Source organism: Thalassophryne amazonica, chromosome 1 (genome assembly GCF_902500255.1).
Source record: "Thalassophryne amazonica chromosome 1, fThaAma1.1, whole genome shotgun sequence".
In the NCBI taxonomy this organism is placed as follows: domain Eukaryota; kingdom Metazoa; phylum Chordata; class Actinopteri; order Batrachoidiformes; family Batrachoididae; genus Thalassophryne; species Thalassophryne amazonica.
In genome coordinates this window covers 91,069,441-91,095,824 of record NC_047103.1, presented here as the reverse complement: position 1 = coordinate 91,095,824, position 26,384 = coordinate 91,069,441, and the positions used below count along the sequence as shown (strand labels likewise).

The 26,384-nt window shown below is 44.5% G+C and overlaps 2 long non-coding RNA genes across 2 annotated transcripts in view; one reads left to right on the top strand and one right to left on the bottom strand.

The window, feature by feature from the left end:
• LOC117512516 overlaps positions 1 to 26,384 on the top strand; it is a 528,597-nt gene that overhangs the window by 147,833 nt on the left and 354,380 nt on the right. The gene's annotated exons all lie outside the window — the stretch shown is intronic.
• LOC117512511 lies at positions 513 to 15,821 on the bottom strand. The gene is made up of 4 exons (XR_004561310.1): positions 15,684 to 15,821; positions 14,893 to 14,897; positions 13,522 to 13,528; positions 513 to 551 (listed from the first exon to the last, which is right to left on the bottom strand). It is a non-coding gene; the product is annotated as an uncharacterized LOC117512511 (long non-coding RNA).

Genomic DNA, 26,384 nt, shown 5'->3' with positions numbered 1-26,384 from the left:
GAAAGTAAATATAAGATATACAAAAACAAATTAACTAACATTATGAGATCTTGTAAGAAGCAATATTATAGTGATTTATTAGAAAAAAAATAAAACCAATATTAAAGGCACTTGGAAGCTTTTAAATGAAATAATCAAAAAGAAAAACATTGTTAAAGATCATCCACCTTATTTTTACACAACTACAGACACAACCTATAGTTGAACACTTAAATGATCATTTTGTTAACGTGGGTAAAAATCTAGCTAATTCAATTGTAACCCCTAAAATGTGTTCCTTGGATAACAGCAAAACAATACAATTGTGGATTCAATGTTTATTAAAGAAACAGATTAAAAACAAATAATTGACATAGTTCATAAATTAAAAGGTAAAAAGTCAACTGACATTTATAATTTTGACATGTTTTTGATAAAGAAAATTATTGCCTGTATCATTAAACCATATATATTTGTAATTTGTCATTAATGACTGGGAAATTTCCTCCTAAAATGAAAATAGCTGAAGTGATTCCATTGTTCAAATCTGGTGACACACATGTCTATTCAAACTGCAGGCCAATCTCACTGTTACCACAATTTTCATTTTTTGGAAAAGGTATTTGCAAAGACGCTAAATGATTTTATAGCTAAACATCATATACTTAGTGAACAGCAGTATGGATTCAGAAAGAATCGAACTACCTTGTTGGCTTTAACTGACTTTGTTGAACAAATAACAAATGCAATCGAGAATAAGCAGTATACAGTAGGAGTTTTCTTTGATTTACAGAAAGCTTTTGATACCATTGACCATACTTTACTATTGGATAAATTACAGAACTATGGTATCAGGGGACTGGCACATGACTGGATAGGCAGCTATCTACAAAACAGGTATCAGTGTGTCCATATTGGTGAGATAAACTTAGAATTTTTGAAGATTACATGTAGTGTGCCTCAAGGTTCAGTCCTTGGTCCATTGCTGTTTCTTTTATATATTAATGATAGATGTTTGATTTCTAAGTCTCTGAGTTGTTTGGAGATCATTTGGGACAGCTTTTGGACATGGTGGAGAAGGAATTGCAGAAATGTAAACAATGGTTTGATTGAAATAAATTATCACTTAATTTTGGTAAAACAAAGTGTATTATATTTAGAAATAAGCCCAAAAATTTAAGTAGAAATTTACTATTACATGATGCTGAAATTGAAATTGTAACTGAAACAAAATTTCTTGGAGTTATTATTGATGATAAATTAAGCTGGAAAACACACATAAATTATGTTAAATCCAAAAAGTCAAAAGCCATTGCAATTCTGTATAAAGCCCAAGAGTTCCTCCCTCAATATTCTCTAATTACTTTATATTATTCATTAATGACTCCATATATTACATATTGTATTGAGGTTTGAGGAAACACTTATAAAATAAACAATAATTCATTATTTTATTACAAAAGAAATCCATAGGAATTATCAGTATTAAACCTTACTGTGAGCCAACAAACTCACTATTTATTTGTTTGAATGTTCTGAAATTCAAGGACTTGGTTGATTATAGTACAATACAAACTATGTATAAAGCAAAAAAAACTTGTACCACAACATGTCCAAAATGTGTTTAAAATGAAGGACTCCAGTTATAATTTGAGAGGAATTGTTGTGGGCTGGGGTGTTTGGCTGGCTTGGTTTTTGTTTTCTGTTTCTCCCACCAGGTGGTATGCATTCAGGACTGAGTGGCTGAGCATTAGGACCTCACCCTGAACATCTGAGGCTTGTTTTCACGTGCAGGTCATCAGGACTCACAGCTGTGGTGTATTTTGTCTTGATCAGAGATTGCTGCATTTAAACCTTGAATGCACAGTGTGTGATTGCCAGAGACTCGACCTTGTGAGCAGACGTGTGAGATCCATGTCAGGAGAACAATCTCACCATCACGGACGCAGAGACCGCTCCAGGTTTGACGCCACAGTCTGTGAAGGAGGATTGGGTGAGGTCTCACGCTCTTCAGCACACTTCCTGAGGTAATTTGGTTTTGGTGACTTTTATGAAGTAATGACAGTGGATTTGGTGTCCCTCACACCTTGTTGTATCAAGCTGTCACGTTAAGCTAATTGTCTAATCAGCTTCTGGTGCAGTGGAGATTTGAACTGAGTTGTTCCGTGCCTGCAGGGTGAGAAGCTGATGTATAGATTTAAGCCAGGAAGTGTTTGCTGATTGCATGCACCTTTGAGTTGTGTCTCTCTGTGTGGAGTTGGACTCACCTCCATGTTTTCTTTCTTCACGGACTTAGTTTGTCGCGTCCACCTGGGGGAGTGTCGGCGGGGTCCCTGGGTCCGAACTGCTGTGGCTCTGGACCGTTTGCGCTGTTGAGAGCGCGCCGTGTTTCCACCTCACCAGACCGCGGACTTTTTAGTTGTTTAGCACTTCACCCACTGTTATGTTTATTAAATTCTGTTACCTTTTGAACCGTGCTCTGTTTATTTTATGCTGGGTCCTTTCAAACGCTGGGTTGGTGCTCCGACCGCGTCCGAAACATAACAGTAGTCTCTGGCCATTTAACAATGGACCAGCGGAAGCAGAGACGGTATTTTTGCTGGGAAGGCTGCAGCAGATGTTGGAGTTGATCCGGGATCAGTTGCGGGTGCTCTCCGCCCGGGTTGTGCCCGTTGGTGCGCGCATGGCGGAGTTTACAGCTTGGGTCGTATCACACCCCGCTGTTATGGCTGTAGCCCCGTCTCCTCCCGTGCAGCTGGCTCCGACGCCTGTTGTAGCAGCCCCGGTGGTATTTAGTTTGCACTTTAAGCTGTTTGTTATAACCTGCTGTCGTTTACAGCAGTGTGTATTGGTTTTTACTCTGTTACCACAGGGATTTTCTTATTTGGCACTTTGGCTCCCTCTGTTGGTGACAGAGTCACATTACCGTCTAGGTTCAAAGGATGGAAAATACGTTTTTCCATTCTTTGCACTTGACGATGTAGGCCAATGTTAGTTTTTTTTTTTTTATTGGTCTATTATCTGTTTCTTGTTTTAGTATGTGGTGTTTTTATCAGGGGTTAATTTGTTGTTTTTGTGGATTATAGCACTGTCAGTGGTCTGGTGGAGTTGAAATACAGGCTGTCTGGAGCATGGCATGGACCCAGGTGACTTTATGTTTGTCTGTTGGTCTTTCTTTTTTATTTCTTTTGGTTTCACCTCCCAGGGTTTGATGGGACGGTCCTCTGGGGGGTGATGGGGGGGTAATTGGGTTGTTTTTTCTTTTTTTTCTTTTTTTGTTTTTGTTTTTGTTGTTCCCTCTCTTCTCCTCTGGCTCCAGCCGTGTGAGCCATACGTTGTCGGCGTTGCTGGAGTGGTGCAGTTTGGTTATGCTGGGTGTTTCCCAGGTAACCTCTGCACCCGGGAGGGGGGGGGGGGGTTGGGGTATTTTTTTTTTATTTTCTTTACTTCCCTGTCTTCTCCTCTGGCACCAGCCGTGTGAGCCGTATGTTGTCGGCGTTGCTGGAGTGGTGCAGTTTGGTTGTGCTGGGCATTTCCCAAATAACCTCTGCATCCGGGGGGGGGGGGGGGGGGGATTCAGGGTGTTGTTTTTTTTTTGTTGATTCCCTGTTCCACCTCCGGCTGCAGCGCGCCTTTGAGCCGTATGCCATCGGCGTAGCTGAGGTTTGGGGCAGTGGAATATACCCGCAGCTGGTGGCTGGTTTAAAAGTCGGAGGGGTGGCGCCGTCTTGTGCCGTACGCCATTACCGCTGTTCCACTCCTCCCGGTTGACTTTTGGGGTATAGTCGTGGTTGGTGACACTGGACGTACTTCCAGTTTCCACTGCACTGAGGGGGTGGGGTTGGGGTTGTTTTGTTTGTATGTTGTTTTTTTTTCCCCCAGTTTCCGCCCTCAGGGTGTGACTGTGGTGTCCTCTGGGGGGGAAAGGACTGTGGGTCCATCTAGCCGTAGACGGCCGGGGCTGGGTCTGTTAGTCATGGGGGGGGGGGGGGCGTTTCCTGGGGTTTGATGGAACGGTCCTCTGGGAGGCGCTGGGAGTCCCCGTGGGTGACTTTGGATCCCAGAGGGACCTCGGCTGTGGTCATTACTCCTGGAGCTGGAGGGATGTCCTGTGGGGGGTGTTGGTCCCTACATGTCGTCCGGGGGGGGGGGGGGGGGGGTTGTGTTTTCCGACCGCGTCCGAAACATAACAGGAATATTATTATTTGATAAATTAAAGACTCAAACTACTGTAAAAAGTCACTGTGTTTCTGTAAAAGGTGTAAAATTCATTCATTAATTTTTGATCCTGTGCTGTCTTTTGACCTACACATTAGGAAAACTACGAGGACTGCTTTATTCCACCTGCAGAACAGCAAAGATTAGTCCCATCCTGTCTATGGCTGATGCAGAGACTCTGATCCATACATTTGTCTCTTCTAAACTGGACAACTGCAATGTTCTATTTTCTGGTTTACTGCAGTCCAGCATTAGGGCTCTCCAATGGGTTCAAAATGCTGCTGCCAGAGTTTAGACAGGAAGCAGAATGTTTGACCACACTGTACCCATTTTGGCATCTCTTCACTGGTCTCCTGTTCCTGTGAGATCAGATTTTAACGTTCTGTTACTAACCTATAAATTTTTTCACAGATTAGCACCTCCCTACTTAGCTGCCCTAATTAAGATAAGATAAGATGAACTTTATTGATGCCACAATCGGGAAAACCGCTTGTTGCAGCAGCAAAAAGTCATACAGTAGTAAAAATTACATTAAAGGAAAGGTGACTAAAGTATATTGCAATGTTTGCAAGTGAATGCATAACTGCTGGTGTCAACCGAGTACGTAAAAATAACATAAGTATAGGTGTGTATAGATATAGTAAAATTATTGCACAGCTATTATTGCACAGATGTGCGTGTAATAAAGCACAAAAAAGAGTGGCAGTAGACATGGTTAATAGTCCAAAATCAGCAGGTGGTTATAGTGCTAAAAAACATTTTGAGGTATTATATAGTCTAACTGCAGTTGGAATAAATGGCTTGCGGAGGCTGTTGTGTGGGCCGCTGAAGAGGAGGTACTGCTGGCCCACCACCAGAGGGCGCCCTGTCTGAAGTGCAGGCTTCAGGCACGAGAGGGCGCATCCGCCCCACGGGAGCAACTGGGAGTGATAGCTGTCATTCATCATCAATGCCAGCTGTCACTCATCAACCAGCACCACCATAAAAGCCGGGCAGCATCTCCACCTCACTGCCGAGATATTGTCTACCCGTCAGATGAACATGAACTGTTCAGCTAAACGTAAGACAGTCGTAACGTCTTTACTTCTGTGTTTAACTACGTTAAATTCTGAGTTTGCAGACGTACCTTTGTACACGAGAGTTTATAGGTGTGTTTGGGGAGTAGGCGTTCTAAGCTCCTCATCCCAGACTCCGCTAGTGTGACATTTGGATTCTGCACGCACTCTTGGGGTAATTGTGATTAGGAGGTGGAGGTATTCCACCAAATCAAATCAAATCAATTTTATTTATATAGTGCCAACTCACAACAGTTGCCCCAAGGCACTTTATATTGTAAGGCAAAGCCATACAATAATTACAGAAAAACCCCAACAGTCAAAACGACCCCCTGTGAGCAAGCACTTGGCTACAGTGGGAAGGAAAAACTCCCTTTTAACAGGAAGAAACATCCAGCAGAACCAGGCTCAGGGAGGGGCAGTCTTCTGCTGGGACTGGTTGGGGCTGAGGGAGAGAACCAGGAAAAAGACATGCTGTGGAGGGGAGCAGAGATCGATCACTAATGATTAAATGCAGAGTGGTGCATACAGAGCAAAAAGAGAAAGAAACAGTGCATCATGGGAACCCCCCAGCAGTCTATGTCTATAGCAGCATAACTAAGGGATGGTTCAGGGTCACCTGATCCAGCCCTAACTATAAGCTTTAGCAAAAAGGAAAGTTTTAAGCCTAATCTTAAAAGTAGAGAGGGTGTCTGTCTCCCTGATCCGAATTGGGAGCTGGTTCCACAGGAGAGGAGCCTGAAAGCTGAAGGCTCTGCCTCCCATTCTACTTTTACAAACCCTAGGAACTACAAGTAAGCCTGCAGTCTGAGAGCGAAGCGCTCTATTGGGGTGATATGGTACAATGAGGTCCCTAAGATAAGATGGGACCTGATTATTCAAAACCTTATAAGTAAAAAGAAGAATTTAAATTCTATTCCAGAATTAACAGGAAGCCAATGAAGAGAGGCCAATATGGGTGAGATATGCTCTCTCCTTCTAGTCCCTGTCAGTACTCTAGCTGCAGCATTTTGAATTAACTGAAGGCTTTTCAGGGAACTTTTAGGACAACCTGATAATAATGAATTACAGTAGTCCAGCCTAGAGGAAATAAATGCATGAATTAGTTTTTCAGCATCACTCTGAGACAAGACCTTTCTAATTTTAGAGATATTGCGCAAATGCAAAAAAGCAGTCCTACATATTTGTTTAATATGCGCATTGAATGACATATCCTGATCAAAAATGACTCCAAGATTTCTCACAGTATTACTAGAGGTCAGGGTAATGCCATCCACAGTAAGGATCTGGTTAGACACCATGTTTCTAAGATTTGTGGGGCCAAGTACAATAACTTCAGTTTTATCTGCGTTTAAAAGCAGGAAATTAGAGGTCATCCATGTCTTTATGTCTGTAAGACAATCCTGCAGTTTAGCTAATTGGTGTGTGTCCTCTGGCTTCATGGGTAGATAAAGCTGGGTATGATCTGCGTAACAATGAAAATTTAAGCAATGCTGTCTAATAATACTGCCTAAGGGAAGCATGTATAAAGTGAATAAAATTGGTCCTAGCACAGAACCTTGTGGAACTCCATAATTAACCTTAGTCTGTGAAGAAAATTCCCCATTTACATGAACAAATTGTAATCTATTAGACAAATATGATTCAAACCACCGCAGCGCAGTGCCTTTAATACCTATGGCATGCTCTAATCTCTGTAATAAAATTTTATGGTCAACAGTATCAAAAGCAGCACTGAGGTCTAACAGAACAAGCACAGAGATGAGTCCACTGTCCGAGGCCATAAGAAGATCATTTGTAACCTTCACTAATGCTGTTTCTGTACTATGATGAATTCTAAAACCTGACTGAAACTCTTTAAATAGACCATTCCTCTGCAGATGATCAGTTAGCTGTTTTACAACTACCCTCTCAAGAATTTTTGAGAGAAAAGGAAGGTTGGAGATTGGCCTATAATTAGCTAAGATAGCTGGGTCATTTGATGGCTTTTTAAGTAATGGTTTAATTACTGCCACCTTAAAAGCCTGTGGTACATAGCCAACTAATAAAGATAGATTGATCATATTTAAGATCGAAGCATTAATTAATGGTAGGGCTTCCTTGAGCAGCCTGGTAGGAATGGGGTCTAATAGACATGTTGATGGTTTGGATGAAGTAACTAATGAAAATAACTCAGAACAATTGGAGAGAAAGAGTCTAACCAAATACCGGCATCACTGAAAGCAGCCAAAGATAACGATATGTCTTTGGGATGGTTATGAGTAATTTTTTCTCTAATAGTTAAAATTTATTAGCAAAGAAAGTCATGAAGTCATTACTAGTTAAAGTTAATGGAATACTCGGCTCAATAGAGCTCTGACTCTTTGTCAGCCTGACTACAGTGCTGAAAAGAAACCTGGGGTTGTTCTTATTTTCTTCAATTAGTGAAGAAAGATGTCCTAGCTTTACGGAGGGCTTTTTTTTAAAGAGCAACAGACTTTTTCCAGGCTAAGTGAAGATCTTCTAAATTAGTGAGACGCCATTTCCTTTCCAACTTACGGTTTATCTGCTTTAAGCTGCGAGTTTGTGAGTTTTAGTCTGTGGTGCAGTTGAAGGTGCTATATTATTTTTTCTTTTTGAATTTTTATGCTTAGATTTTTGCTGGTTATTGGTGGTCTGGGAGCAGGCACCGTCTCTACGGGGATGGGGTAATGAGGGGATGGCAGGGGGAGAGAAACTGCAGAGAGGTGTTGATGGAGATTTTATGAGTTGTTATCATTTATTTAATTAATCATTGCCTGCTTACATGATCCATCCATCCATCCATTTTCTTCCGCTTTATCCGGAGTTGCTGCTTACATGATATTCAATGTAATCAAAAGTAGTCTGAGTTAAGTTTCTGCTTCTTGTGAAATGAACTTTATCAACTATCTGTTATCTGTGTGATGTGGGAGTGAAACCAGCCACAAGACTGAAAGAATATGTGTCTTAGCTGACTTGTTAAAGGATTCTACATTTATTACTGTCTGAATTATATTCTTTTATACTTCAATGACTCATTTAATCATAATAATTATGTACCCATTCATATATACTGCATTTAAGCTAAATGATTGCTCAGCCACATTGATGAACTAAAGATTGTTTCAGGACTCTGTTAACATCAAAACTTAACAGCTTACTCCCTTCTTTCGGTGAAAGAAACGAGCAACAAGCAACCGTTCACCCTTCCCTTCCCCAAACACAATGTACCCTGATGCTACGTTGTATTGTTTATGATTTTTTTTTCTTTTCTAATAAAAGAGCAAGCGCCGGAGGGGCGGCGGAGAGGAGCAGGGAAAGCAAGGTTGGTCTTAGGTTTGTACGCTCTCTCCGAAGCTTCTCCCCTTTGCGCAAAGCTCACAAAAGAGATCTCTGTCTAATGTTGTCTCTTTTTATGTGATTGTGCTTTGAGAAACTGTGTTTTGCAGGATATGATCTCAGGCACAGTTTAAGTGCCAGGTCCAGTTAGGGCAACGGACCTGACAGGTGTGTAAGACTACAACTCTGCTTCCTGGTCCCAACCCTGGATAGTCACGGTTTGGAGGATTTAAGAAAATTGGCCAGATTTCTAGAGATGAGAGCTGCTCCATCCAAAGTGGGATGGATGCCATCTCTCCTAACAAGACCAGGTTTTCCCCAGAAGCTTTGCCAATTATCTATGAAGCCCACCTCATTTTTTGGACACCACTCAGACAGCCAGCAATTCAAGGAGAACATGCGGCTAAACATGTCACTCCCGGTCCGATTGGGGAGGGGCCCAGAGAAAACTACAGAGTCCGACATTGCTTTTGCAAAGTTACACACCGATTCAATGTTAATTTTAGTGACCTCCGATTGGCGTAACCGGGTGTCATTACTGCTGACGTGAATTACAATCTTACCAAATTTACGCTTAGCCTTAGCCAGCAGTTTCAAATTTCCTTCAATGTCGCCTGCTCTGGCCCCCGGAAGACAATTGACTATGGTTGCTGGTGTCGCTAACTTCACATTTGTCAAAACAGAGTCGCCAATAACCAGAGTTTGTTCCTTGGCGGGTGTGTCGCCGAGTGGGGAAAAACGGTTAGAAGTGTGAACAGGTTGGTGGTGTACAGAGGGCTTCTGTTTAGAACTATGCTTCTTCCTCACAGTCACCCAGTCAGCCTGCTTTCCCAGCTGCTCAGGATCTGCTGGAGGGGAACTAACGGCGGCTAAGCTACCTTTGTCCGCACCGACTACAGGGGCCTGAAATGTAGAACTGTGCTGTGCTGATTGTTTGCTGGGTGTTCACGCACCCACCATCATCTGTCTGTTCTTCCTGCCAGCAGTACCAAGTCTGACAGCTGAAGATGGTGGCCACCTGGGGACTCAGGACATGGCGGCTCCGGTGTGCTTCAGATCCGCTGGCAGTGGAAATCGTGTGGGATCCGGCTCTTCTCTGGACAGACGTCTTCTATCCTCGAGCCTGCCCGCACGTCACTTTTGTATATTTGGCTGTATTCCAAAATCTGCAGTTGTCTGTATTTCGTTGTGTACATTTCACAACAGTAAAGTGTTATACTTTTGGCTCATCCATTGTCCGTTCATTTACGCCCCCTGTTGTGGGTCTGTGTCACTACACTTTCCCAACAGGATATCTCGGCCAACGTCATGGATTCCGAGGGGCGTCAACCATCGGCTGAACAACCAATGAAAGAGCAGGGTGCACAGGCGCCAGCAGGAGGCGTGGTAGGTGAGTTGCAGCAAATCCTCACCGCCTTCACTGCTCAGTTGGATTTAATGACCGAGCAGAACGTCATACTCAATCGTAGGATGGAGGCTCTCACCGCACAGGTGGAAGCGTGCACGCAGGGCGCGGCTGCTGCTCCTCCTCCTGCTGTCCTGGTGCCAAATATAGACATTCCAATGGTCATTCAACGAACCCCCCCACCATCCCCTGAAGCATACATAAGTCCCCCGGAACCGTACAGAGGCTGTGTGGAGACGTGCGCAGACTTCTTGATGCAGTGTTCGCTCATCTTTGCACAGCGTCCCATCATGTACGCGTCGGACTCCAGCTGGGTGGCTTATGTGATTAATTTGCTTCGAGGTGAGGCATGCGCATGGCCTACGGTGCTCTGGGAGCAGAATTCATGGCTCCTAACGACATATACTGGGTTTGTGAGGGAGTTCAAACAGGTTTTTGATCATCCAAATAGAGGTGAGACCGCTTCAACAGTGCTACTGTCTATGCGACAGGGGCATCGAAGTGCAGCCGAGTATGCAGTCAACTTCTGTATTGCGGCTGCGAGGTCCGGCTGGAATTCTGCTGCACTCCGCGCCGCCTTTGTAAACGGACTGTCGTCGGTCCTTAAGGAGCACCTGGTGGCTAAGGACGAGCCGCGGGATTTAGACGGGCTCATCGACCTGGTTATAGGATTAGACAATTGGTTAGACGAACGTCGTCGGGAGCGAGACGAAGGACGTGGCCGGGCACGTGCCATCCCTCTCCCTTCTGGGTCCGAAAGGGTTCCCTCCTCCCCACACTCCACAGCCTCAGCGCTCTGTGTGGTTACAGCTCCCCCTGCTGATGATACTATGGACATGAGCAGGGCTAAATTGAGAGCTTCAAATAGACAGAGGAGACTGGCCTGCAGGGAGTGCTTCATCTGCGGCTCGAGTGAGCATCTGCAGAAAAACTGCCCCAAGTGGTTAAACACCAACGCCCGCCCTTAGAAACTGGGCTAAGGGTGGGCCAAGAAATTCACGTGGGACACACACGCATATCCGCACGTCTCCCAGTTACGATCCTGAGTGGGGATTTAACCCTTCAAGCCTCAGCACTGGTGGACACGGGGTCAGAAGGGAATCTGCTGGACAGCAGATGGGCTAGGGAAGTAGGGCTCCCTCTGGTGGCGCTCCCCTCACCATTGAAGGTACGAGCACTAGATGGCACCCTTCTTCCCTTAATCACACACAAGACACGACCAGTAACTCTGGTAGTGTCTGAGAATCATCGGGAGGAGATTGAGTTTTATGTAACTCCTTCTACCTCCCACATAATTTTGGGCTTCCCATGGATGATTAAACACAATCCCCGGATTGATTGGCCGTCTGGGGTTGTGGCTCAGTGGAGCGAAACCTGCCACCTGGAGTGTTTAGGATCCTCGGTTCCTCCCGGTTTGACTGCTAATGAGGAGGTTAAAGTCCCCCCCAATCTGACGGCGGTGCCTGAGGAGTACCACGATCTTGCTGACGTCTTCAGCAAAGATCTGGCACTCTCTCTTCCCCCGCACCGGCCGTACAATTGCGCCATTGATTTGATCCCAGGCGTTGAGTACCCGTCCAGCAGGCTGTACAACCTCTCACGTCCGGAGCGCGAATCAATGGAGACCTACATCCGGGACTCGTTAGCTGCCGGGCTGATCCGGAACTCCACCTCCCCGATGGGTGCTGGTTTCTTTTTTGTGGACAAGAAAGACGGCGGACTCCGTCCGTGCATTGATTACAGAGGGCTGAACGAGATTACGTTTCGCAATCGATACCCATTGCCCCTGTTAGATTCAGTGTTCACGCCCCTGCATGGAGCCAAAATTTTCACAAAGCTGGATCTTAGGAATGCGTACCACCTGGTTCAGATCCGGAAGGGAGACGAGTGGAAGACGGCATTTAACACCCCATTAGGTCATTTTGAGTACCTGGTCATGCTGTTCGGCCTCACCAACGCCCCTGCGACGTTCCAAGCTTTGGTGAACGACGTTTTGCGGGACTTCCTGCACTGATTCGTCTTTTCCCCTTTTCATGTCTCTTGCTTGTTCGTTGATGTTCCTTGATGTTGATGTTCTTTGTTCCTAGCCATAGTTCCTTGTTGCCGACCATGCCTGTTTTTTTCTTGACCTCGCCTTTTGTCTTGCCCTTGAAACTTTGAATGCCGTGCTCTGACCTCAGCCTGTATTTTTGACTACAAGTTTGTATTACACCTGCCTGTACCTTCGCCTCGCCAACTGCCTTTTTTGTGTACCAGACCCTCTGCCAGTATTTTCAATAAAGCCTTCTGTATGCAACCACCTGTCTGTGAGTTTGCATTGTGCCTCCTTCCTCCTGCTGTGCTCTGCACTCCTGAGAACCATGACATTGTGGCATCCGGACAAGGACTTGTAACCCACGAGGAAGAAAATATATCATTAATAACATATAGACCAAACCCATGACAAATAAAACAAGAGCAATCAGAGATTTCTGATGTCCGCCAATCCAGATCACCTCCAAAATGCGGTGGAGTCTTCCATGCCCTGATATCTATCTGTGGTGCAAATTTGGTGAGAATCTGTGAAGTCATTCTGAAGTGATCTTTCAACACCTATATAAAGTGAAATCTTGATCCAGAATCTGAAACCGGATCACCTCCAAAATTTAATGGAGCCTTACATGGCCGAATATCTATCTGGTGAAAATTTTGTCAAAATCTGTGCAGTAGTTTTGATGTAATCCTGCTAACAGACAGACAGACAGACAAATAAATAAACACCAATGATTTTATTACATCCTTGGCGGATGTAAAAATAAAGTAGAGAGCAAAATTTGCATGAAAATTTGCATGTGGTCGAGAGTTAGGTAGCTAATCTGACACCTCCGTGTCATGAGCCGGCCCTTTAAGGCCGCCTGTCATTAGTATGGATCTGTATCTATTTCTGTGTTCTGAGCCTCTGTGTCAATGCATTGTTATCATGGTCATGTTCAAGTTATAATTGGTTTTGTTTCTGTTCGTCATTGTTTTATTTGTGGCCTTCTGTGCAGTTTTGTCTTAGTTTGATTCTGTTCATTTCAATTCTTGTATTATGCTTGTGTCACTGATTTGGTTTGGTTGATCATCTCGTAGTCTCTGGTTTCGCTTGATTTACTTTGTGTTTAGTAATCTGGTGATCCTTTAGTATTTAATGCATTTATTGTTTATCAGTTAGTTCATTTTCTTTATGGCATTATTCTGTAGTCTCTGGTTTTGTTGTTCTGTTCATTTATTTCCAGTGTAGTCTTAGTTTACGTGGTCACCTCATTTTCAGTTATTGCATTTACTTTTATATTTCAATTGGTATCAGTTGTGTTCTAGTTTTCATTATAATCATCGATCTTCTTGTTTCCCGCCATTTACTTTAGTCACATTATTTCCTATTTTTTTTCCTTTTGTTTTGTTCATGTTAATTATTGTTGGTTGAGCACCTCACATTTTGCACTGTTGGTTTTTCAATCACCTAGTTATCTTGCCCCAGTGTGCTTTGCTTTTGTCTCACTGCACTCTTGCACTTACTTACCTTTGTCTTCCCTGGTCACGCCCCCTTCCAGAACCTTCACTGACACCTGTGTCTTATTCCACTAATTACACCACCAGTTATTTAAGCCCTCAGTCTCACAGCTCACTGCCAGATTGTTGACTGTATTTCACTTTCCAGCCGTTCCTTGTCTTGTTTAGCCTTTGTATCAGCCTGCCAGTGTTTGACCTTGTTTTGCCCTCGACCTAGTACTTGTCTTTGCCTCTGAATAACACCACGCAGTGTTTTTTTTTTTTTTACTTCAGCCTGTTTTTTGGACCAAACCTCAGCCTCACGTCTGTCTGTACCTTTGCTTCGCTGCTGGACCTCCTGTGTACCGAATCCCTGCTTGTTTAATTAAACCTTTTTTCTTACACCAGTCTACTTGTGAGAGTTTCGCATTTGTGTCCTGCTCTGTTTGTGCCACGCCCTGATAATCTGATCGGTCCACAGGACTGGATAGCCAGAGAGTTACACTAAGGCCCCATTAAAAAAAACAAAACAAAAAACATTAGTTTGTCACCCTTGACATCAGAAAAAAGTAATGTGGGAGGGCAGATTTTTTTTCTTAGGAAGAGGTACATACAATGCCATTTCAAATCTGAAAAACAACACATACAGCACCTGCATACCAAGTGGAGAACTGAAAATATCAACTATTTTTAAAATAAATCTTGTTTCCATGTAGGATACAGTCAGTGTACTGCACGCTGGTAGCATGATAAACATGCATACTGTGTGTGAGTGAGACAGAGCAACTGACTGTGTGGTTGTCAGTGACAACAAGCTGCCAGTTCTGGGCCCAGCTCAGTAAACTTCAGTCGTCTTTGGCCAGAGCATACTCACCACCTAGCTAGGGTTGCCAACCGTCCCTTGAAAAACGGAATCGTCCCTTACTTGGAAATAAAAGTGTGCGTTCCGTATTGACCTGAAACGGGACGCAGTTTGTCCCGTATTTCTGTGAGAATCAAAAAGTCTGTAAAATGTCAATGGAATTGACTGGCGCTTTATATGGAAACTTACGGTAAATTTGATCCCAGCCTCTCTCCTGCTTTTCACCAATGAGCTGACAGACACGAGTTGACAATACAGAATCACTCTTATCTCATTGGTCGAGGGACATCTGCTCGCAAGAAGATACCGACGTCATGAGCCGACGACGGTCGCTGGACGACAATAACAAAGCAGCATGGCTGATATCGATAAAGACACCAACACTGGCACTGCAGATATGCCTACGGACAGCAATGTCTGTAACTTCGTTACTACTCCTCCTAAAAAAAAAAAAACAAAGAAGAATGCAAAAATACAGGGGAGAATGAGAAAAGGAAAATGGCTGGGTGGAAAAGGTGCGCGACAACAGCTATAAGTATTGTAAGTATTGTTTACTTTTCAGACTTTATTTTTTGCACTTTTTATTACACTAAATGTGTAAATGTGCACTGTTACATTGTTTTGGATGATGCAAATTTTCAATTGTTTTTTTGTTAATTTATACAATTTTAAGTTAAGCATTAGCACTACAGAGAGATTTATTTTTAAATAATTTTTTTAATTTTATGCTTTGAAGCAGGACAGAATGCTCATATTGAAATTGTGAGTGAAAATTTATTTTGCACTAAAAATAAATTGCTAAATAATAATTTGTTTTCCACGTGTTCATATCAGAACAAATGCATGTATGCATCTACTTAAATTCAGGGTCAAGTCAACAGTCAAATGGTTAAAAATCATTTCACACAGACGCTGGAAAGGGTGAAGGCAATGGTCGGTCGGCCCTGGTGGTGAGGTGTCCCTTATTTATTTTTCAGAGAGTTGGCAACCCTACACCTAGCAGACGTGCCAGTTCTTGCACCATCGCCATCAATGAAATTCACCAATAAATATAAATAAAAAATAAATTGATGTGGGCCGATTTCGACATGCAGGTGGGATGATAAAATGCATGTTTTTGTTATGGGGCCTAAAGGAAGTGAAAAGAGAAAGAAACTGATGGGCCACCATCTTGTTTCATTGCTGGGCTGCTGACATCCAGGGCCACCTTGACTACATTAAGGGTGCTAGGCTACCAGTGTGTAAATATGTTATTTGGTTCATTGCAATCTGGGCCACCGGCTGAGGACTCCCAAGAACAGAAGTAAAGATAGACACTGACTACATTTACATCCTGTGTATTATTCGGGTTAAGGTCAATATTCCGGTTTCTGAATCATTAGGAATAACCCGTTTACATGCTTAAGCAGACAGAGTTACTCCTGTATACATGGTCACTGGTATCATTTGGAATATCTCCATCTAAACAGAGATGCACGTCTTCCACCGTTGCTTGATTTGGTCTGGCGTTCGTGCAAATCCTGCTTTGTGTAATCCTGCTTCGTGTAAAATTCCTCACTACACACTTTATACACTTTACTCAAACAGGCATTAACATTTTCTCACTTTTCTCTCCTGTGTAAACGCTCTCTTTTTTCTTCTGGGCGAGAAGATTATAAACAGACACACGCAGAACACAATGCGCATGCTCTCCCTTCACTCACTGCCTCCGGGGGTACGGATGCAGGACCTGCAAAGAACCAAGTCATGGCCACGGAGCTCTGTGGCTGCAGTATACCGAGACCCTGCGGCGCTGTGGATTTTCCCGCAAGCGTAGTCTCTGGACCTGTTGCCAGAGTTGGCGCAGCTCCGCACAGCAGAGAGGGGGTGGTGTGTGGCGTTTACCGAGCCCGCAGGCTCAGTAAGCGCATCGGAGGCAGGGCAATCGCCGACCAGTGCCGCGAACGGTCTGCCTGATAAGGACGCAGAACACAATGCGCTGTTTACATCTGCTTCTGTGGTGTCCGGTGGGTTGCGCGCGCCGCATACAAGTAGTTGCCGTACTCAAAAGACCAAGATTCCTTGCAGATAGGACATGCACAGAACACAAAATAATGTTCCTTTCTATGATGATATCCCGATGCGTGTTTATATGACCTGATATTCGGTGTTGGGAAAGTGTCGGTACACGGACCCACAACAGGGGGCGCAAATGAACGGACAATGGAGGAAGTCAAATAACAACACTTTACTGTTGTGAATGGGCACAACAAATACAACAGATTACAATAATGGACAAAAAGCCAAATCACAAAAGGTGTCGTGTGGGCAGGCTCGAAGATAGGAGACGTCCGTCCAAAGTAGAACCGGAACCACACGATTTCCTCCGCCACCAGACCCCGGGAATACTGGAGCCGCCAAGTCCCGAATTCCCAGGTGGCCACTGCCTCCGCGTGTCGGACCTGGTACTGCTGGCGAGGAACAAAGAGACAATTAAACGAGGGCGCGTTTGCACCCAGCAATCCGCACGGCAGGGAAAACTACCTCCACCTCTCGTTGGAAAAGAAGTCTGTTACAACGCACAAAGTCACAAGAAGGTTTACTGTCACACAGTTAGCTGAGTACGTTACCTTCCAGGTAGAACGATATCTCGGCAAAGAGGTGGAGACGTCGTCCTGCTGATATTCCCCTGCTGATCAGATGAGTGGTAACAGCTGTTGCAGGTGACAGCTGTCACCCTGGCTGCTCCTGTGCGTCGACTGCGCCCTCTCGTGCCTGAAGCCCGCACTTCAGGCAGGGCGCCCTCTGGTGGTGGGCCAGCAGTACCTCCTTTTCTGGCGGCCCACACAACAATTCGGGTTAGAAAAGGAGTAACCCAGGGGTCTTATTCGGGTTTTTAAAAACCGGAATAAGAGCATATTTGGGTTTTTGCGGGTGTTTACATGGCTGTGCGCAACCGGGTTATTGCTAATATTCCGGTTATGAAAGGGTTATTGGCTGCATGTAAATGTAGTCAGTGAGAATATTAGTGCCGAGTGCAGAGTTACCAATGTGGTTCCTCAGACTGGATGAGAGAGGAACAAGGTGTGAGGTTAGGGAGAGTGAAAGAGAACGTAAATCAACCTTTTGATTGATTGATCGAAGGTTTTATTTCGGACATGAAAAACAAAAGAAATATAGAAGAAAACAAACAAACAAACAAACATAGAAAAGCAACAAATCACAAAATAATAATAAAAAAGGCAAAAAGCACACTGATTTATGAGCAGACGGGATGAGTTCATGAGTGAAATCACCTGGTGAAGTTGGTGGTTACAAAGAAACCTGTGCCCTCTTTGCCCTTTCTGTTTTCAGGTTGACACTATGGAAGAAGCATATGCTTATTCAATCCTACCCCTTGTCCTTTCTAAGTCCTTTTCTTAATCATCAGTTGATTTTAAAATAGTGTTTTAAACATATTTGCAACTAGATGTATATAAATACCTACTAACATCTCATGATTAAACATATTTACATATGTGCAATTTGACAGACAAAAATAAATAAATAAATAAATGTAAGTAATAAGTGAATCTGTGAAACAGCTGGTGATCCTCAAAGCCCTTCATCCTGTACCCTGTAAAAACCATGTTTTCATACCACCGTTTGAACTGGGGCATGCTTGTCATATTGTTGGGGATGGTCTCGCTAGCTGATCCCCTCCTGGTAGTTTAATGTGGGGAGTGAACTCCGAAGACTCAAAGACTGACAGGAAACAGATTTTTTTTTAGATGTTGTATTAAAAATTGCCTTCATTGAACACAGAGTTGCTATGACAGCTTGCAAGCCACCCTCACACAGCGCAGCATTTGCGCGTGGCTTGTAGTGGTGGGCCAGTCTGGACCAAAAAGTACAGGGCCAATTCTTTGTCCCAGTCCAGCCCTGCCTGCAACCAATGTGCAATCAAGCCATTGCAGGATTTAACCAAGGTTCAGACATCTAGACGCTGCCAGATCTTTTAGTCGCCATTGTGGTACTGATGTCTAGGCCGTATCTCTGAAGATTTTTTACGTTTTGTATTTTTGGTGTTTGTTTTCCTGGAACTACTGCTTACCTGTTCTCTCTGTGCTTCTGATCCACCACGCCCAGTCCACCCATATTCGACTCCTGTGCTTACCCTGCCCAGCTACTCGTGTCCTCCACTATCAGGTCACTCCAGCCATGCCATGTCACCCCCCCCCCCCCCCCCCCCAAATAAAACAAAACTATAAAATCATTCTCTGTCTCCAGGTTGTATCTGAACTTTGGGCCCTATCTGTCAGTTCCTGGGTCAACATAACATTTTCTGCATTGTTTATCTGGTAAAATTAACATTTTCATATTGACAAAAAATAACATTGCCGATATGTTTGTCAAAGGCTCATATCGGACGATATTATCTGCCAGCTAATTGATTGGGCTCTATTTTCTTGTGTGAAAATGCTATGACCTGAGTATTATAGTATTATAGTATAGTACATATTACACTATAATAAAATACTTATTTATTTATTTATTTATTTTTGTAAGTTAAAAGGGGGCAGGGGTGGTGGCCAAGTGGTTAATGCGCTTGGTTCCAGGTTTAAATCCCATCCCTGCCGCATTTCTCCATATAATGTGGAGTTGCGTCAGGAAGGGCATCCAGCGTAAAACCTGTGCCAGTTCAACATGCAGATCCACCTTGGATTTGCTGTGGTGACCTCAAGTGCAAACAAGGGAGCAGCCGAAGGGACTTACTATTTTTGTAAGTTAAAAAAAGAGTGTCTGTGCTGCTTTAAAATTTAGTTGAACAGATATGGGGAAAATAAAATGATGCACATTTTTTAATGATTCCACCAACACAGTGCCACATGTTTATGTGTCATATAGTTACAAACTGATGTGGGGATTAGTGTAGCGACAAGTATTTTGGGGGGGATTTGCTATGTGAAGTGACCGGGATAAGGACCAGCACCTCCAAATCCATTGGAAAATGGAGACTTGTCCCCTCTGGATCAAGGGAGAGTTATTTCCCCAGGTGGAGGACTTCAAATATCCCGGTATCTGTTCACAGACACCAGGTATCTGTTCACAAGTGGGGTAAGTTGGAGCATGAGCTCAACAGATGGGTTGGGGCTGGTTCTTATGTTCTGTGGACACTGTACTGGACTGTCATGGTGAAGAAAGTGCTGAGACAAAAGGCAAGACTCTCAAGTTCCACTCCTATCCTCACCTGTGGTTATGAGCTTTGGGTAATGAAGATCGTGAAAGCAGTGGAAATGCAGTTCTCCTAGGCTAATACTCAGAGACAGGGTGAGAAGCTTGAATATCCGGAAAGGTCTCGAAGTAGAGTCGCTGCTTCTTCACATCGAAAAGAAACACTAAAAGTGGTATGACCATCCAATATGACATGCTTCCTGGCTGTCTCCCTAGGGAGGTCTTTGAGGCATGTCTAACTGGGAGGAGGCACCAGGAAAGACCCAGAACAAACTGGAGGGATTATATATTTTTCATCTGGTTTGGGAATGCTTTGGGATGCCACAGGTATGTGCTGCCACTATGCTGTTTAATATAACAAAGATGAGTTTCATTACCTCAGCACAATATCGTTTGGGTGACATACCACTAGGACAGATAGGATGACAAAGAAGTGTAACAAAATAACAAAGTGATGTTCTAGTAATGCACCTGCCTTCTGTCAGCAATGTTCTTGATCCAAAGCTATGGGTTGTTACAGCCAGAGGTTAAGATTTCAGAGCACTTGAAATGACCTGTGTGTGTGTGTGTGTGTGTGTGTGTGTGTGTGTGTGTGTGTGTGTGTGTGTGTGTGTGTGTGTGTGTGTGTGTGTGTGTGTGTGTGTGTGTGTGTGTGTGTGTGTGTGTGTGTGTGTGTAGAATACATGTTGCTTAGCACAAAACCATAGATCAGTCTTTCATAGCTACATGAAAAGATGTGATACCGAATGTTAAATGATAACATTCCTCAGAGGGAGTTTTTCCTTACCACTGTTGCTCTGGGGGTCGGTAAGGTTAGACCTTACTCGTGTGAAGCACCTTGAGGCAACCTTGTTGTGATTTGGCGCTATACAAATGAAAATAAATTGAAAATTGAAATTACTATGTGCAGTCAGTGTGCAAATGTTTGCGCTTATAACACTGTTGCTAGAAAGCTAAATGTATTTGTTAACATCTGAAAACTGTCTTCTGTTGAAGAGTGTGGCATGCTGTGCATAATGGCATGCATTATATTTCCAGAGGAGATTTAAAAAGGTAAGTGAACAATGCGTTTATGAATGCACTGTCCTGTATGTCACTGTAGTCAATCCAGTAAATGCAATTTCTTTGCTCCAAAACAAAAGACAATCTACATTGTTTTTAATTTTCACCTTGAACTGTAACCTGGCATCACTGTGACTGTGCAGCCAAATCCACATTCAAGCAACAATGATTTATTTCATGATGCAGTAATGAAAGAAAAAACAAAGCCATTTAATGTATTAACAAAGTTTTCCCACCTATAAAGAATTGAGAGGTCTGTAATTTTTATCGTACGTACACTTCAACTGTGAGAGACAGAATCTAAAAAAAAAATTCAGAAAATCACACTGTATGATTTTTAAATAATTAATTTGCATTTTATTGCATGAAATAAGTATTTGATCACCAACCAACCAGGAAGAATTCTGACTTTCACAGACCTGTTAGTTCTTCTTTAAAGGGGAACATTACACAGTGAGAAATTCAATACTTTCCTATAAGAAATATACCAAAGAGCTGATATTACACACTTTTTTACACTAGTACCACAAGTACATACCTTTATCAGACATTTGAACTTTGCGCTCTCCCGAGTACCTGTGGGCCACCATCTTTGTAGAATATCCGCTCGGCGCTGACGTAATTGACGAACGACTGTACATAAGCTGGCGTGACCAAATAATGAAGTGGAAAGATCACGGGGCAGAGGGTCGTCTCTCTTGTTTGAGGCACACGATGTGCAGCTCATCAAGTGGAGTGAACAAGCAGTAAACAAAGCGAGTGGTGACATCAGCGGATCAGCAGTCAGCTCATCTGAAGGATTATAACAAGAAGTTACATCTGTTATAAACATAAAAATAAATTCTTTAACAGCTGCAGACCAGAAGGAAAGAACATGCAAGTGTTTTATCAAGCCATGAATGTTATGATTCGGGCTGGAGAGTGAATCGAACCCAAAAGCTGGGAGCAGAGAGGAGGCAGAAATAATCAGAACATGGGTTTATTTACAATGGATGTATGTGCAAGAGGAATAATTCAGTGCTGCTGCCTAGCCGACTGGAGACTGACCCGCTCAGCGGTGGAACCACAGAACCGCAGTCCAAACGGAGTCAACCCGGAATGAAATGGATCCGGAGTCAGTAGTCCAGCAGTTAAGGGATAGAATCATGCACTTTTTTACAAAAGCGCCAAACTTTGTCCAGGGACTCTTTAGGTTATATTAAGTCATGTCAAAGCGGGAGACATTTGATTTTAGCCCTGTATCCTGCTTTTTTTAAAAAGGTGTTTGCATGGTTATAATACAGTGTATATTTTGCTATTTATATGACAATATGATCATATGGTTATTATGTAGGGGGCCAGTGATCAAGATTGGACATTGTTAAGCTGTAGAGAATGGCTACTGCAACTAGTGCAAAGCTATACTGAGCTTATGTGATCATGTATCGTCCATCGTGCGGCGTCATACGTCGTCGTACATCCTTATACATTAGCAGTGTGGTATGTTTCAAAATGGAAAGAGGTACAGGACTCATTTCAGGCCTGTAGGGATCTTTAACAGGCCTCTACCTCTGAGACATAAAATTAGGTCACTGTGATCTTCCTAGCATGAAAGCTGTAGAGAGTAGTTCATTAAAAATATTCATGAAACATTTGTGCATATCTAGGAAGTTTGCCAACCAGGTATTTACAATGTTTTCAGTTAAAAAATATGGTGATAATCGTCTTAATACCAATAACATAAAATAATAATGATAACAACAACAACAACAACAACACTAATAATAATAATAATAATGGTTATGGCCATAAAAACAAAATGGATTTCTTGTAATTAATAAAAAAGCATTTCTTTCCGTTCAAACACTGTTGTTATTTTAGAGTGTAAATATGTTAGAGTGCATGAGTAGCATCTTTCCTTTGCCCTATGCTCGCAAACAGCTATATTGCATAGGTAAGCACACTGAAGTACATTTGAAGCATCCCTACTTAGCCTTAATACATTTTTCATAACCTTCAAGTTTACATTATGAACTTAAAAAGACATTTGGATAAGAGTTTGTCATGAATTATATGCTGTAGAAGGCTGAAAATGGTTATTCTATTAAACCCAAGTTTTTAGAGTGTAGACGTTTATGGATTCAATGTCTCCCGATCTTATATACTTCAGGACACTATAAAGTACCTCTGATAAAGTTTTGGCGCTTTTGTATAAAAGTGCATGATTCCCCTAAAATTTGTCCCTTAGCCGCCGGACTACAGGTGGCCGCCTGCAAGCTGTCGACGTGGCTGAGGAGGAGAGACAGATGGATGAGTGCTGAGCCGGTCACTTCCAGAAGTGATTATTCACAGTCAATCAGTAGTTAATTATCTCATCTGGGTCCAAAAATGCTGACTGTTTGTTCAGGAGGAATCAGTTTGGATTCTCAGGCAGTTCAGTTTAGAATGTTCAAGCTCAACTACGTTTTAGATTATTCCAGACTGTGTTCAGAGAGTAAGCTTGCAGGAGCAAAGATGAGCAGCACACTTAACTGGTACATGCAGAGCGTGAGCTCTGTGCACAGGCTGCGGGTGATGCTGGTCTTGGTGCAGAAGCAGTCAGATTTTGGTTAAGAGCAGAGGCTCAGACAGAAAGGTGTGTGGAAACACCAAAAAGTCAAAAATGTTCTATTCTAGAAAACAGAGAGGCCAAGCTTACCATGGGAGATTAGCTAAGTTTCTGGTGAAGATGGAATGAGGAGTCGGGATTCATATGGAGATGCTGATTAGATAAGGATCAGGTGTGTCGATCAACTTGAGGTGCGCCACCTGTGCCGAAGAGAGAGAGAGAAGCAGCAGCAGGAACAAGCAGCCCACAACAGCACACCCCCCTCCCCCCCCTCAATGGGAGCCCCCAGGCGACCTACCAGGATGGTCAGGATGATTCCGGTAGAAGTCCCAGATGAGGGAAGGGTCCAGGATAAGCCCCCGCTTGACCCAGGAGTGTTCTTTGGGACTGTAGCCCTCCCAGTCCACCAAAAACTACTGGAAACCCCGTCCCTGATGGCGAACATCCAGAATCTTCCAGACGGTCCAGGCAGGGTGACCATCCACCATCCGGGCAGGGGGTGGCAATGGAGCTGGGGGACACAGAGGACTGGAGTGTACCAGCTTCAGTCTGGAAACATGGAAGACCGGGTGGATCTGCAGGGAACGGGGCAACTGGAGCCGGACAACAGCTGGATTGACCACCCAGTCAACCACAAAGGGTCCGATGTACCTGGGAGCCAGTTTGGATGAGTCCTTTTGGAGGGGAATGTCCAGCAATGAAAGCCACACCTCCTGCCCAGGTCGATAGTCCAGGGCGGGGGTCTGGTGTCAGTCAGCATGGCCCTGGGTCCGGGTCCTGGTCTTCAGCAGGGCAGAATGGGCAATTTTCCACACCCTCCTGAAATGGAGCTGGACTGAAAGCACAGAGATGTCAGTTTCTTGGGACGGGAAGAGTGGAGGTTGGTAACCAAGGGAAGCTTCAAAAGGCGAGAGTCCGGTGGCGGTGGATACCTGTGAGTTGTGGGCGTACTCCACCTAGGGTAGGTGTAGACTCCAGTCCGTCGGGTGGGTAGTGGAGACACACTGGAGGGTGGTCTCAAAGTCCTGGTTGGCCCGTTCTGCCTGCCCATTGGTCTGGGGATGGAACCCGGACGACAGGCTGACTGAGGCCCCCGGGGCAGCACAGAAGCTCCGCCAGACTTGCGAGGTGAACTGAGGCCCCCGGGGCAGCACAGAAGCTCCGCCAGACTTGCGAGGTGAACTGGGGCCCTCGGTCAGATACGATGTCCATAGGTATGCCATGCAGCCGGACCATGTGGAGGACGAGAAGGTCGGCGGGCTCCTGGGCAGATGGAAACTTCGGCAGGGGCACAAAGTGGGCTGCCTTGAAGAACTGATCCACGATTGTGAGGACGTCTGTGTTACCCTGGGATGGAGGAAGTCCGGTGATGAAGTCCATCCCAATGTGTGACCAAGGGCAGCCGGGAAACGGAAGCGGTTGTAGAAGTCCAGCGGGAGGTTGGTGGGAAGTCTTGCCTCTGGCACAGACTGAGCATGCTTGAATGAATTCCCTCACATCCGCTTGAACTGTAGGCCACCAAAAGCAAAGACGGAGGAGCTCCAGGGTTCGGTGAACGGTGACAGTCCTTGAGGTCTGGTCTCGGGAGGAACAAAATGCCGACCGGGCGGCCCTCCCCCGGGATCCGGATCGTGAGTGAGGGCTTCCCGGATGGCTCGCTCGACATCCCAGGTCAGTGCCCCCACAATTATGGATCGGGGAAGGATGGTCTCGGGGGTTTGGTGTTGTTCCTTGGATGATGATGGTGATGAGTACTGATGTGATAGAGCATCCGGCTTTGTGTTCTTGCTGCCTGGTCGGTATGAAATGGTGAGGTAAAACCTCCCAAAAAACAATGACCACCTGGCTTGCCGGGGGTTCAAAGGCTTGGCAGACTGAATGTACTCCAGGTTGCGGTGATCTGTCCAAACGATGAACAGGCCCCCTCCAGCCAATGTCTCCATTCGGCTAGTGCCTCCTTTACTGCTAGGAGTTCCCGGTTACCCACGTCATAATTTTGCTCAGTGGGGGACAGACGCCGTGAAAAGTAAGCGCACGGATGTACCCGGTTGTCGCTCTCCAATCTCTGGGACAGGACCGCACCCAACCCAGAGTCGGATGCATCGACCTCCACAATGAACTGGCGATCCGGGTCTGGTTGAGTGAGGATAGGTGCGGTAGTGAACCGTTGTTTGAGCAGAGTGAAAGCGGCGTCGGCCTGCGGTGTCCACTGAAAGCTGGTCTTGAAGGACATGAGTGTGGTGAGAGGAGCTGCTACTTGGCTAAACCCACAAATGAAACGCCGGTAAAAGTTGGTGAACCCGAGAAACTGCTGTAACTGCTTCACAAAGGACGAAAATGGTCACTCAACTACGGCACTACCTTTAGCCAGATTGGGTTTGAGCTGATTGTGGGAGATGATAAAGCCCAAAAAGGAGATGGTTTCGCGGTGGAACGCTGACTTTTTTGCCTTGACAAATAAACGGTTCTCTAACAATTCCTGGAGAATGAGTCGGACATGTTTGGTATGTGTTTGAGGATCTGGGGAAAAAATCAGAATGTCATCTAAGTAAACAAAAATGAACTGGTTGAGGAGGTCACGCAGCACGTTGTTCACAAGCGCCTGGAATGTGGTGGGAGCATTGGTCAGGCCGAAGGGCATGGCCAGGTACTAGAAGTGTCCCAGTGGTGTGTTCAAGGCAGTCTTCCACTCGTCCCCCTCCCGGACACACACCAGGTGGTAGGAGTTACGGAGGTCCAATTTAGTGAATATGGTCGCCCCATGCAAAGAACTAAATGCCAAATCAAGGAGGGGTAATGGGTACCGGTTGCGGACCATTAAGATGTTTAGCCCCCGAAAATCAATGCAGGGGCGAAGGGAACCGTCCTTTTTACCAACAAAAAAGAACCCTGCGCCCAGACGAAGAGGGATGGATCAACCCAGCAGCCAAGGAGTCCTGGATGTAGGTTTCCATCAACTCGCGTTCCAAACGGGAGAGGTTGTACAACCTACCCGAAGGTAGAGGAGCTCCAGGAAGCAAGTCGATGGCGGAGTGCTTTGAAACAAGATTCGGTCAGATCGGCACACAGAAATGATCACACAGACTGCATTTTGCTAGAACAAACAGGCGTATGTTTATTCCCCACAAAAGCAGTTACATCAAACACAAGTGGTTGCAGCGCATAAAATCTCTT